A 12,611-nucleotide genomic window follows, 5' to 3' on the forward strand; every position below is an offset into this window, starting at 1 on the left:
AATAATGAAGGCTTTCAAATAATGAACCATAAATACAAGTCCGAACAGCATTATCTTTTGGAAACGCATTACCTCAACTGCAGAGAGTTCCACTCTCTGTAAACAGGCAGCCAAAGGGTTTGTGCTGCAGAGGGTTGAGCCTACTTGTCCCAAGGCCAAAGTAAACATAAAAACTTGTTGCCCTTGACCCCAAACAAGATGTCCCGGGCGTCGGGCGATAGGAATTCCACATCCTTGTGAGTGGTATGACGTATTGCAACTGCTGCACTTTTTTCTTTTTAATTTTGGGTTTTTGCTGGGGAAGTTTCACTTTTTTCTTAACAGAAACTTTGGATGAGCGTTGTGAGTCCTTTTTTGGTTTCCCGTACTCTGTTCGCTGCTCTGACCACCCACCTCTCTCACTGAAATCCTGAAAGGAACAATATTGGCGTGTGTCAGTATATTGATACCTGTCAGGCGTTTTTATATTCTCTCTATTTCTAAGATTATATCTATTTTGAGGGGTCTCCGAATGCGGAGATTCTCCCCTTTCTTTTTTAGGTGTTTGTTTTTATCCCATTGCTTAGGTGCTTGCTTAGTAGAATCCTTATTAGATCTACCTTGTAATTGTGGTTTAATTGGCCCGGCCCCCAGACTATCTCGCCCAGTGCTGGAGTAGGTCTCAGCGATCATCTTTGGCAGCTCGCGTTCTTGATCCTGTACAGGAACGTCCCAGAGACGCATGCACACCGCTAGTGCAATTGCTTCCCCTTTAAGGTTACTTAATATAATTGAGGACACAGTGGCAAAATTGCCCATTAATTGCATCCCCAAATCCAGGGCCAGGGCAGCCCCGTATTCATCTTGAATTTGTTTTAACACCTCCAGAAGATTTACAAGTGTTGCTGTACCCTTTGCGGTAGTGTAGAGCTTGGCAAATACTGTGCCCCATGCATTGCAGTTACCTACAGTGGGAACCATCCCAAATGGCAAGCACACAGTGAGGATTCTGTGTTTATCGTGAGGACCTGTATGGGGGAAGACTGCTTCCATCGTATTTACTTTTTGAGCTAACCAAAACAAAATTTCCTCCCGCTTGGTGGGTACCTTACCAATGATCAAATGGACAGTTGCAGGTTTAATGCTTGGCGTAACTGCATGTGGTTGCAGTGGGGAGCTTGTCTTGGGTTAGTATTTAATGTTTGCACTACAAACTGTACTAACAGTCTGTATATTCAAGTGAGCTCTATATATAGTGGTGAACCTCAGCTACCGCTAAGGTTGCTGCTTCAGGATGTGGTGTGTATGTGGCCAATAAATTCCAGGTCAGGCTGTCCTTGCTCAGAGGACCTAACATGTAATATTCTATGTGGTAGCGCGCCATCAAGCCAATTATTATGGTCTTGATAAGATAAAGGTATTTCTAAATATGCATAAGCTCTTTATTGTGCAGGTATGTTTGCAGGTGTCTAGTGTGAAATGTATTTGTGTTCCCATCAACTGCTGGAAAGGTGACCCAAGAATAAAATGTTTCTGTTCTGTAGACTGGATGAGCCTCAACAGCAAATGTGACTTGATCTCCCAACCCCCCACTCCGTTAGGCCATTTGCCAATAAGTGCAGTAAGAGGCGGTCGCATGTTTACTGCAATTGCTACTCTTTTCGGGTTCGTCATGGTCATGGTAATTGTAAAAGAGTGTTTGTTCAGAGATAAGGACACCAAGTGGGGATTGATCATCTTAAGGTTCAAGCTTGAACAACCTGCAGCGTTAGATAGGTACTACCTACTTAGCTGAGGAGGAAATCCTCAATTACACGGATGTCTCCGTATATAGTATCGAGGTGTCTTTATTGAGACTGAGATACTTAGGAGGATCCGAAAAGTAGTTCCTGACCAAACGTTGGCAGCTCCATGTTGTGTTGGTTCTCATTATTCTAATGAGGCTACTGGATTTGGGTGGCAGAATCGCATAGATCGTGGGGTACTAAAGTATAATTCCACACTGTGTGACACCTGTCGGCCTAATCCGGGTTTACCGGCTAACTAGCAGCGCCTCATCTCTGCCCAAAAACAGGATGATTGTGGCAACTGGGCGCATGACAAGAAAGACTCCCCAGGGGAATCGTGGTCAATCGGATCTCACCCCTTTCTCTCAGTTACATTAGTCTTACACAGGCAAAGACAAACAGAGGCAGAGTATAATTCAATAGGGATTTGTTGAAGTAACTGCATCTTAGATAAAATGGCATGTATTGCAAGAACTAGGATGATAAAACACAAACAAATTGTGACAAGGAGAGTGAAACACAAAAACAGTCCTATCATACTGTCACTAGGAGTCATATATAGTTCTACCTAAGCTATGTTAGAGCACATCATAATAAGCCCTAATCCGCCCTTCAGTTTCCCCCCTGGGAAGACATCATCCCTCATACCTGAGTAAGGAAGCCTGTAATCTAGAGAGACACTGTCCGCATGTAGGCCAGGGGTTCAGAGGTCTAAGCAAGCAGCTTTAGCGAGGCAATCAGCATGCAGTCGTGATCATCTGGCTGGAATCTCCCTCTAACGTCTACGGGACAAAGAGTGTTTTTATAATAAAACAGGTGACATTCTAAGAAAGGTTCCCCACGTAGGAATATGTGTGTTTCTCTGAATGTTAGAGACTTCTACCGGCAACCCTATCTGACTGCAGCCTTGAGGAAAGCACAAAGTGAAATGCATGTACCATTGAGAACGTAATGCTTTCCTAGGCGAAAGAACAATTAGATAGAGAAAAATAAAACAATATCGCAAATGTGGCTATTGCTATAAAAATAAAACAATGCTACTGGGCTAAAGTGCACGATGGCACACCTAGTTTGCTAGAATAACATGTCTAAAATGTGGTTAAAATAGCTATACAACAGTATCAGCATTTGCCCGAGTTCAAGTTTAAAAATCCTAGATTGCTTACTAAGATGCATAAAGATCTACCATTACCAGGGAGCAGAAAAACAACCCAGTACAGTTGTAAGGGCTGGGTCATGTCTTCAACCTAAGGAAAATGTCAACTTGGATTTCCAAATCGTCAATAAGGAGTGAGAGTTATAAAAGCACCTTTAGTTCGAAGGAAGTGTTAATCATAAGAGAAAATAAGCCCATATCAGATTTGCAGCAAGGTTTGCATGGATTACTGCGGCCCTTATACCAAGAGACCATTTAGAGTGTGCCATGAGCCCCATCTAAAGGTAATGGATTAGCTAGTTAGCGAATCATTGAAATCAGTGGGGGGATAGCGCTCTTACAAGTTTACCAGCGAAAGGGCGGATGTAGTTCTTGTCTGGATTCCTTGGCACTCTCCACTGATAATTCAAGGCATATTCTGATGGAGAGGTCGAAGTACCTGAACTTGAGGCTACTGGGCTGGCCTGTGGGTAAGGAGTAATCTTAGTAGAGGGTCCCCAGGACACCAGTTGTAAATAACTTCAGTTGAAAAAAGTGGGGGGAAAGGGGCGGCAGGAACTTCTAGACGCCCTTGTAATCAATTCTTTAACATAAACATACAACATGGGCCTAGCTGTTGCTTATGACTGGATGTTTTTCCATTCTGTTCCTTTTTGCTTCTAATTTGGTGGTTTTCCCACCATTTGTTGTGTTCATCCCATCTGAGGAGCATTTAAGTTTTATCCTGCTTTTGAATGATTGAGTGTATGCTTCCATTCCTGACATCAGACTGTATTCCTTTTACATTTTTCCCTGGTATTTCAGCTTTAGCACTTGATGTACTGTTCCTTCTCTCTAACTTTCTCTCTCATACTCTCTCTCACTGCCTCCTTTCCCTCTCACACCACCTCCACTTCCTCAGTCGCCTGTTATATTTCTATTATTTTCATTATCACCTGCGATATTTCCATTACCATCCCTTCCCGCACTCCAGACATCCACATACTGCCTTTGTATCACCCTCCCCTGCAATGTTCTCCCTGCTTGCGGCAAACATCTATTAACATCGGCAAAGTCATTTGCATTAACGCGGGCATCCTGCACTGTTGTTTTGTATAGTTTCATGATGGCTACAACTTGTTATTTATCTTGGAACTGTATAACAATAACATTTTGTTTACCTATTGCTATGTCAATCCAAGATGACTGTCATGTCTACAGGCAAAGTGGTAGTCATCTTGGTACTATGTAAAATAACAATCCACAATGGTTGCATGCCACTCTTGGCTTTTCCAGTACTTGCACAGCAATTCTGTAAGCCATTGCAAAGCCAAAATAGGTAGTGAACAAATATGGGCAAAGTACGAACGTATGCCTTTGTCAATGCTTGTTTTTATTAGTCTTCCCCTCTTTCGTATCCGTCTTGGCCCCCACTTGGTTCGGCTTCGCTGTCAACAACAGGCCCCCCAGTAGAAGACCAGAAGTCTGGATCATGTCATGCACCTCTCTAAGTTTCTGCTCATGGAATGGGATACAAAGAGAAAAGAAAATCTACTTTTACAGAGGTGGGCGATGTTTTGTGCTCCACTACCAGTTATAAGCTAGCCCGAACAGTGCTAGTTTTCGTGGTGCATGCTTCATTTACAAGAGCAACCACAAGACCAGATCCATAGACTCAGAAATAGTTGAGCTGAAGTAGTTGGTCCAACTTATAGCCTAGCCATGGTGGGGAGGACAATTCTGGTTTCCAGCACATCACGCAAAACATACAATGTAGGTAGGGATGGACATATCTTTCTGTGTGTAGTATCTCATATGTCCTTCAAGTGACTTTTGTTTTGTTTCCTGTCTCAGTTTCCTTGTCATGTACTTGACTGGGTGATAGTCTCACTGGAGTGGGACTTCGAGGCACACACCTTACAATGAAATATGCAGGAGCCGATCTCAATTTCCAGTTACACATTTAGCTATTTAACGTTTGCAGTAAAGCTCAACCTTTCTAAACTTGGCAGCTCGATGCAAAGTATGATAATATTCCCCCTTTTGAGGAAATTCCATTTGCTTTTGAGATGTAATCTAGATATAAAATTGTAGTAATCATGACTACAAGCGTAAGTAAGGCTTTTAATCAATATATAGACCGCTGCGATGTCGCAGCTACCGCCTCAACCGTCCTCTTGACTCCGTGTGTCTCGAGCTCTCTCTATCACAAGCTCGAGACGTAGAACAGGAGTCACGAGGACACGGCAACACTACATTATCCTCTTCCCTTACAAATGAGTAAATAACAATTTAACCATTACTCAATAAGATAACAGTCTACAGAAAAACAATAACAACAAAATAAATAAAAATAAATTTAAAGATACAAATTATGAAGAAAGATGAAACCAAAATCATAACTCAAATACATGTCACGGAATTAATGGTATCTCAAAGGTTTCACTCTTTGTCTGCCACTCCTGCGTACATAATGTTCAAACACTACTTTATCAACATCCGTTGGATTCGTTTCATCAGTAACTGGTTCACTGTGAGATGGTTTGTTCAGACATTCCATAGAATGATCAGACTTACACATTTTATTAGGAATTTCCTTGACTTTAACTACCCTGTCAACATTCCACCAATTCCGCAAATTAACCCTAACAGCATTACCACATACTTTGTCAATTATCAAGGGTTCTGAAAATCTCTTTTCTCCTTTCTTCCTGTGAACAGGAAGTTTGATTCTAATCTTGTCCCCTACTTCAAATTCATGGGAGTAGACCCTCTTTGATAAATCAAAGTATTCCTTCTGCTTTAATTGTGCCCTCCGGACATTATTTCTGACAGTATCATCAATTACACTCAAATCACTTTGTTTCACCCACTTAGACATCCAACCGGGACAGATCCTTGAAGATGGTTTCCTTCCACGCAACAGTTCAAATGGAGAAACACCTGTAGAAGAATGGGGGGTTGTGCGATAAAACCAAAGCATAGTACGTACAGAAATTCGAACATTTGACTTGTTAGTAATAGCCCATTGTACACAATTCCCCAACACTCGATTCATGCGCTCTACAAGGCCATTGGTTTGAGGATGATATAGTGAACTCCTTATGTGTTTAACATCACCTAGTAAAAATTCTTTAAATTCCTGACTAACAAATTGCACACCATTGTCAGAAACAATGGCCGAAGGGAACCCCTCCCGTAGAAATACATCTCTCAAGAATTCAATTACATTTTTTGATGAGGGTTCACCTATAAACTTGATTTCAGGCCACTTAGAATAGTTGTCAATTAAGACTACAGCAAATCTACATGGACTTGGCAAAGCATAGAAAGGACCAATAAGATCAATTCCCAGCTTTTCCCACGGCCTAGCGGGTAGTTCAATAGGTTGTAACGGTGGAGTCCTCACCTTGAGCTCCTTTTCACAACTGTTGCAAATCACACATTCATCCACACAGACATCAACACAATGGTCCATTCCAGGCCACCAAAACATTTCACGTAATCTGCGCTTGGTAAGTGTCCTGCCCAAGTGTCCCTCATGCGCAGCAGCAACTATTCTTTTCCTCAGGCTCTCCGGGGGAACAAATCTCTCACCCCTCATCAGAACGCCATCCTCAACTGACATTTCACCTGACACCTTGACAAAAGTTTGAAATTGAATAGGTACATTTCTTTCTCTGTGCTTTCTCTGTGCTTTGCACGCGTGGGTTCAAATCCCATCCTCGTCGCCAGAAATACTTGTAGTAATCATGACTACAAGCGTAAGTAAGGTAAAGATCTTTTAATCAATATATAGACTGCTGCGATGTCGCAGCTACCGCCTCAACCGTCCTCTTGACTCAGAGTGTCTCGAGCTCTCTCTATCACGAGCTCGAGACTTAGAACAGGAGTCACGAGGACGCGGCAACACTACAAAAATGTTTTTATTTTGTGTGTACAGACTTTGGAGTTCATACTGCGTGGCCTGTGGCCAGAAAGACTCAATTGGCCTCATTATATTTGTTGCATTAATGCTCATCAGGGATGAGACTGTTGTCTCTGCACCTGACTGCACTGGTGTAGATGTGCTTTCGTGCACCGCTGTCTTGTTCAACAAAGTGATTCGATTAGTGGACAGGTCGTGTACGGATGCCCCGCAGTCATCTTGGGCACCTCATTCTCACTTCAAGGCATTTATAAGCTGCGTCTCCTTCCCAGTTGCCTGCTTGTGGGTGGCATGGATTTCCAAATAAAGGACGGTTCCCCTTATTACTTCTACTTAATTGAACATTCTGCTGTCGAGGGTGAATCTTTCAGGTGTCAGTGATACTGGAATTTCCTTCACATCAACACTATGCTCATGCACTTCACATAACTCATCAAAATACTTGTGCACATACTATTAACTCACTAAAGTGGAGGTTACGGCAACTCTAGTCTAAAACCATTTGTACTTTTAAAAATGGCAGTTGTAATTCAGGCCTGATAATGAGACTTCGGCCCTGGAGAGGTCATGAAGGCATTCCAAAGCTGAAGAATAGGGAACATAGGAAAAGGATATTTTTTCTTCAAAGGCAGGCTCGGTCTGTGAGCTTTAACAAAGATGTGTCGTGGATCTGAAAGAAAACAGGAGAGGATCTGAGCAAAACAGAAAAAGAAAGATGTTTAGAGCTCCCCTATCATGCGAGTTCTGATCATAGACCGAGCCCAGATAGTAGACCAACAGTAAAGATCTTCCCAAACAATTTGCTTTGTTTGTATTGCTGCATCAGTTTGAGATTACGCACTTCTGGCAAGGTCTATCAAATTTTTTCACAATTTCACCAAACACATTTAACTGGAATTCATTTAATACAGCAATGTTTTTTCTTGCACGAAAATCCTGTGCTAGGAATATCTTTTTTTAACCTCCTAGCTGCTGGGCCTTATTCCTCTCCCCTCCCCCCCAGCTAAGGCTGTCATAACTTTTTTGTCCACATAAGCTATCCATGCCAACGTTGCGTCCTTTTTTTCCATCATCCTTGGGATTCTAAAGGTACCCAGAGTTTGGAGGAGGAGACCAAGAAATTAGCCAAAATACAGCTAAAACTTCGTTTTTTTTCCAAAAAAATTTGAAAAAAGGTCTGCAGATAAAAGCATGTGGTTTGTTTCCCTTGAAAATGGCATCAGCAAATGGTTTGCAGTGCTAAAATCGCCATCTTCCCAGCTTTCAGGAACAGGCAGACTTGAATCAGAAAAACGCATTTTTCAACACAATGATTTGCATTTTACTGTGCCCCATGTTTACTATTTTTTGTGCCTCCTTCCAATTAGTGACAGAAATGGGTGTGAAACCAATGCTGGACATTTCTGAAAAGTAGACAAAATTCTGAATTCAGCAAGGGGTTATTTGTGTAGATCCTACAAGGTTTTCCTACAGAAAATAACAGCTGAAATAAAAAAGTATTGAAATTGAGGTGAAAAAAACAGCCATTTTTATTGACGTTTTACTTTGTGACTTTTTCCTGCGATGTCATATTTTCAAAAATAATATACTGTTACGTCTGCTGGACTCTTATGGTTGCGGGGATATATAGGGCTTGTAGGTTCATCAAGAACCCTAAGGTACCCAGAGCCAATAAAGGAGCTGCACCTTGCAATGGGTTTTCATTGTATACCGGGTGTACAGCAATTCATTTCGTGAAATATAAAGAGTGGAAAATAGGTCTCAAGAAAACCTTTCTATTTCCAAGATGGGCACAAGATAAGGTTTTGAGAAGCAGTGGTTATTTGCACATATCTGAATTCTGGGGTGGCCATACTAGCATGTGAATTACAGGGCATTTCTCAAATAGATATCTTTTTTACACACTGTCTTACATTTGAAAAAAAATGTACAGAGACACATGGGGTAATAACGGTTGTTCTGCTATTCTGTGTTCCCCCAAGTCTTTTGATAAAAATGGTACCTCACTTGCTTGGGTAGGCCGATTGCCCGCGACAGCAATAGATCACACAACGGTCAATGTTGGTCCTTACATAAGGGCAACTGTTGACCCTGGGGTGATCCATTCCTGATGCAGGCACTAGGTACAGGCACTCAAGTGAGGTAGCGTTTTTATCAGGACAGGTGGGGAAACACTGGGTGGTATGAATTTTGTGGATCCCAGCATATTACTGTAGTTTGCGTGACAGAAATGCAAGAAAAAATTTAGTTTTCATTCAACATTTCACCTTTGCAGGGTATTCTGAGTAAGAAAACTTTGGGGGATCCACACAAGTCACACCTCTGTTTCCAGAAATGTCTGGGTTTGTTAGGTTTCACTATATAGCCGCTGAGCCCAGGACCAAAAACACAGGTGCCTGCCTTACAAAACTAGGTTGTTTTGTGATAGATAATTTTGATGTCTCAACAGTACAATTTGGGCGGTGGCATTTGGAGCTGAACTAAATTGGGGAGCTCCCAAGAGAGCACTCTCTCTGTGCTTACCGCCGCATGCACCTGCTCTCTGGGTTGGGCTAACCCGCTATTATCCCTCTGCACAGGCTGTGCTTGCGAAGGGACAGCAGGACTGTCCTCATCACCTCCCTCATAATCACTGGTAGAGGAGTTATCGAATGGAACTCCGACTGAAAAATCACTCCCAGAGTCTGTGCCATTGCCCTATCCCTCAGATGCTGTCTCTGTAGCTGCTGTCTCAGTCTCTGATCCTACGTCAGAGCTGTCCTCTATATCCTGAGCGAGGGCTTGAGCAGCAGTCATCCAATGAGATGCCATCTCTGCTACTGGCTAAACTTCTGCTCTAAAACACTAGCCTACGTAGACCATCACAAAATTGCTGGTGGGTGTGTGATATGTGCAACAGTAGAGGTCACCTTACCTTTGCTTCTTCCCTCAATCAGCACGTACTTTCAAGATACAAAAAAAAAGACACACTATTACTTTACCTTGTCACATACCAATCATCACAGTCTTTAGCGCCTCTAGCGCCCAGTCCAACAATCATTATTGGTGCTCCCACTCCCATGACCTCCTCCTCAGATTCCCTCACTACCACCCAGCAAAAGCGCCCTTCATCTCTCCATAACCCCCCCGCACATACATTTCATTTGTATTATAGCGCAGGTAATGGCTGACTTTACTAATCTACTCAGCTATTTACATAAAATACAGATTTGATTTTTGCAGTAAGCATATAAACCTTCTGCCCTACTTTATGGCATCAAAACTGCCACTAGACAAAAGTCAGATCCTTTTGTAACAGAAACATAATCACAAACCTTACTTTACTTTTTTATTGCTGCCTAAAAGCTACAGTTGAAAGACGTCAGTTGAAATATGTGCTTTACTTTGAAGACTCAAGCTTTAACTGCAAGAGAACTGGTGGCAAAGAGATAGAGATATATATATATTTATAGAGAGAGAGAGATCACTTTTATATGTGGGTGTGGTTTGCAGCCCCCAGGGTAACCACACGTGTTGACAAAAGTGATATATATATATCTTTATATATCATTGACACCTCCTGCTCCGTAAGGGGCCACAGACCCTGCAGGGCGGCATGGGTTACTGGGGCGAAGCATCCCACAGAAAATATCTCCAAAAAAACGAAAAGCCCAGGCACCAGTCCATGTTAAAATCCTAGCATTTCTGAGCAGCAAGACAAAAAATCCTGACGCGTTTCGGCAACAGCATGCCTTGTTCACAGGTAAGTAAGAGCAGGTGTGAGTGAGCCAGTGCTTTTTAAATACACAGTCATGTGACTTCAATAACCAAACTCCAACTCCCATAATGCACAGTTCCATATAAATAACTTCCTGAACTGGAGCGCTTAATTTCCATATAGCTGCAATAGCGTCACAGGCACTTCAGTTCACCATATAAATGTTCTTGTGTGCATTAGGTATCCATTACTTGATAGTCCACTTGCTTTTACAGTTGCTGCCCAGCATGATAACAGCTATACAAGGAATACATGAAAAGTAAGAGGAGAGGCACACTGTCTCCCTCCTATCCCTTGCTCACCTCCATCACAATATATTTCTCGGATAAATGCCTTGTTTGCATGAAGGAGAGCGGGTCGGGCCCCTTCCATAAAACTATCATTGACACCTCCTGCTCCGTAAGGGGCCACAGACTCTGCAGGGCGGCCTGGGTTACTGGGGCGAAGCATCCCACAGAAAATATCTCCAAAAAAACGAAAAGCCCAGGCACCAGTCCATGTTAAAATCCAAGCATTTAATAGCATTTCTGAGCAGCAAGACAAAAAATCCTGACGCGTTTCGGCAACAGCATGCCTTGTTCACAGGTAAGTAAGAGCAGGTGTGAGTGAGCCAGTGCTTTTTAAATACAGTCATGTGACTTCAATAACCAAACTCCAACTCCCATAATGCACAGTTCCATATAAATAACTTCCTGAACTGGAGCGCTTAATTTCCATATAGCTGCAATAGCGTCACAGGCACTTCAGTTCACCATATAAATGTTCTTGTGTGCATTAGGTATCCATTACTTGATAGTCCACTTGCTTTTACAGTTGCTGCCCAGCATGATAACAGCTATACAAGGAATACATGAAAAGTAAGAGGAGAGGCACACTGTCTCCCTCCTATCCCTTGCTCACCTCCATCACAATATATTTCTCGGATAAATGCCTTGTTTGCATGAAGGAGAGCGGGTCGGGCCCCTTCCATAAAACTATCATTGACACCTCCTGCTCCGTAAGGGGCCACAGACTCTGCAGGGCGGCCTGGGTTACTGGGGCGAAGCATCCCACAGAAAATATCTCCAAAAAAACGAAAAGCCCAGTCACCTGTCCATGTTAAAATCCAAGCATTTAATAGCATTTCTGAGCAGCAAGACAAAAAATCCTGACGCGTTTCGGCAACAGCATGCCTTGTTCACAGGTAAGTAAGAGCAGGTGTGAGTGAGCCAGTGCTTTTTAAATACAGTCATGTGACTTCAATAACCAAACTCCAACTCACATAATGCACAGTTCCATATAAATAACTTCCTGAACTGGAGCGCTTAATTTCCATATAGCTGCAATAGCGTCACAGGCACTTCAGTTCACCATATAAATGTTCTTGTGTGCATTAGGTATCCATTACTTGATAGTCCACTTGCTTTTACAGTTGCTGCCCAGCATGATAACAGCTATACAAGGAATACATGAAAAGTAAGAGGACTTTTCGTTTTTTGGAGATATCTTTATATATATATATATATATATATATATATAGATCTTTATATATATATATATATATATATATATATATATATATATATATATATATATATATATATATATATATAGAGAGAGAGATCTATATATTTTTTTAATAGCTGTATGGTTTCCTTGGGGGCCATAGTGGCCCCCAGGAAAACCATACAACTATTAAAAACAATTAGTGTCCCCATAGTGGGTCGCCCTGCTCACGGGCGACCCGGTGTCAATTTCATTTTTTGTAAAAAAAGATTTAAACCCTGGGGGGTGGGGGAAGGGGGTGCGCCCCTCCAGGTGTAACCTACATTTAAAAAAATATATATATATGCTGTGGGGGGGATTGGGGTGTGGCCCTTTTTCAGAGGGGGCCGACCCCCCCAAGTGAAATCCCTGGTGTCCAGTGGGGTTTCCTGGCCCTTGATCGCATCTGTGAAACCGGTTCAGGAAGGCCTCATTCAAACAAGGCCTTCACGAACGTCGGGGGACCGTTTGGGTCTGTTTTCCCCACTGAAGCAGGAAGCA

General features: G+C 42.4%; 1 protein-coding gene across 1 annotated transcript in view; it reads left to right on the top strand.

Annotated features, from left to right (window-relative positions):
• The window catches only part of LOC138300053 (golgin subfamily A member 3-like), a 69,449-nt gene that overhangs the window by 24,720 nt on the left and 32,118 nt on the right, over positions 1–12,611 (top strand). The window lies entirely within an intron of this gene.

The sequence above is a fragment of the Pleurodeles waltl genome, chromosome 6, assembly GCF_031143425.1.
Source record: "Pleurodeles waltl isolate 20211129_DDA chromosome 6, aPleWal1.hap1.20221129, whole genome shotgun sequence".
Lineage (NCBI taxonomy): Eukaryota > Metazoa > Chordata > Amphibia > Caudata > Salamandridae > Pleurodeles > Pleurodeles waltl.